The sequence below is a fragment of the Marmota marmota genome, unplaced genomic scaffold, assembly GCF_001458135.2.
Source record: "Marmota marmota marmota unplaced genomic scaffold, marMar, whole genome shotgun sequence".
In the NCBI taxonomy this organism is placed as follows: domain Eukaryota; kingdom Metazoa; phylum Chordata; class Mammalia; order Rodentia; family Sciuridae; genus Marmota; species Marmota marmota.
Genome location: NW_025999949.1, coordinates 37,061,045 through 37,063,479, shown reverse-complemented (window position 1 = coordinate 37,063,479; position 2,435 = coordinate 37,061,045).

Here is a 2,435-nt window from a genome sequence, read left to right as displayed (position 1 = left end):
GGACAGCCACTGCTGCCAACCACAGCGCAAGAAAGGCGGGTCAGGCGGCAGCCCCGCCCCGCCCGCGGCGTCCGCGGAATCCGGTAACCCCGGGCAACCGCGACCCGCGCGCCGAGCGCAGTGCGCAGGCGCCGCGGCGGCTGTTCGGCGCTTGCAAAAGTTGGGATCAGACTGCGAAGCGGACGGCGGGGACTGCAGGGCCTTCACCTGTCACCCCGGCAACGGGAACCTCGCCCCGAAAACGTCTGCAGTGGGTCTTAGACTGCTGTTGGGGACAAGGACCCGTGCGGTTCCTGAACAAAGCCGGCGTGCTTCCCCGCCGGGCGAGCGGTCCCTGTGCCTCCGGAGCTGCCTCTGCTGGCCTCTTTAGAGCGCTCGCTTCCAGAGCCTGTCTCCAGCACTGGCCTGTTTTCAGATCCGTCTTGCCCGCGGGACCGCTCCCTTGTGGCAGTGGACTTTCCAGAACCTGCGCTCCCTGCAGGGCTCGCCCGGCAGTGTGCCTCCTTTGGGCCCTGTCATCAGTCTCCAGGTGTCCTGTGGGCTCGCTCTCCTGGGCGCACGCCCTTTGCAGGCAGGACGACCAGGTCGCAGGTAGACCACAGGTCTCTGTGTCTGATTCCTTGGAAGTCCCAGCCTCCCTTGCTGACCTCCGCGTTGGGCCCTAACTGCCTTTGCCCAGCAGGGGCTCAGTCTATGCCCCCGCCCCCAATGAACACACCTGGCCCTGTTCTAAATCCTGTAAGCTAAGCTCCTTGGCCTGCTGGACCATCTGCAGTGGCCCCCCTCTGCCGTACCCCTCTCATCAGGCCCCCACCAGCCACTCCGAGCCTCTCTGGCCCTCTCCTCCTCATAAGGTCAACACTGGGTATTGATCCTGGACAATTTTAACATGATTCTGCTCCGAGGACATGAGGTGGAGGCCTCGCTGCTGGGGCAGTATCAGTAGGTGATACCTACCTTAGACTGCTCCAGAGCTGGGGGGTGTGGCTCAGCAGTGAACACGGGAGGGAAATGCCAAGAGGAGGAGGAGGGGCCAGCTGGGTGGAGTCGTGGGATTAATCACCTATCAGCTCAAAGGGTTAACAAGGGGTCAGCCCTGGAGAGGAGGATGGGCTGCTGTTTTGCTAGCAGGCCTTGTAGAACTATTTGCTTCATCAAACTGTACACATATTCCTTTGATAACAGTGTGGTTACAAGCTTCTTTTTTTTAGAGTGGATGTCTAGAAATTTCCAATTAGGATTCAAAATAAAATGTAACTATTTGGAAATGAGATGTTTCTCAGTAAGGCTTGAATTAAAGGGAAGTGAAAACAGAAATTGCAGACTATTTTAAATGGAACTAGGAAGTGAATGTGTTAGATAAAATTTGTAGAATGTGGCCAAAGGTGGTTTTTTTTTTTGTTTTCTTTTTTGGGGGAGGGGGTTGTACATAAACACATACACACAATAAATTAACCAATTAAAAAAGTAGAGAAGTAAATGACTAAAGATTAAAAGTGGATATCACCTATAATCCCAGTGGTTTGGGAGGCTGAGGCAGGAGGATTGCAAGTTCAAAGCCAGCCTCCACAAAAGTGGGGTACTGAGCAACTCAGTCAGACCCTGTCTGTAAATTAAAAAAGGGCTGGGAATGTGGCTCAGTGGTCGAGTACCCCTGAGTTCAATCCCCCGTATCCTCCCCCCCAAAAAGTGGATATCAGTAATAATAAAATAGCTGATTATTTGAGATAAAGTTGATACATTTCTTGGAGAAAAAAGATTTTGTCAGTGGGGATTTGCCTTTGAGTGCATGGGGTTGGCTCCAGTGGCTCAGCCAGGGGTCAGTTGCTTCTTGTGTTCCCCTAGACCACTCTGTGGAGGCCTCCTGCCCAGATGCACCTCCACCTAGTGCTAGAGCCAGGGAAAGGGAAGGAGCATCAAGAAGATAAGCAAAGCCCGTTGAAGTGGCCACGCCTGTAATCCTGGTGTTTCAGAAGGCTGAGGCCCCTTAGGGTTGGGATGTGCTCAGAGGTAAAGGGCCCCTGGGTGGTTCAGTCCCTAGTACCACACACACAGCCACCCGCAGACACACAGGAGGAGAAAGAAAACATCCCAAGATTCTCTCCGAATTTCAGGATGTTGTCACAAGGCCACCTGTGGCTGCAGGGAGACCAGGAATGCACTGTGTCAGCTGGGCACACTGCTGTCCCCCACATTTGGAGTCATTTTTAATATCAGAAAGAAAATGAGAGGGTTGGGCTGACCAGGAGTAGTGGCTCCCAGAGAAGCCTGGGGTTGCTGCTGCAGGAGGAACCCACGGGCGCGAGGACACGTGCAGACGCACCAGAGGGCCCAGGACCCGGCACACGTGCCAGGGGTAGAGGCTCGCCTAGCAAGACGAGGCCCTGGGTTCGTCTCCAGCCCCGCAAAAAAAAAAAAAAAAAAAAAAAAAAAAA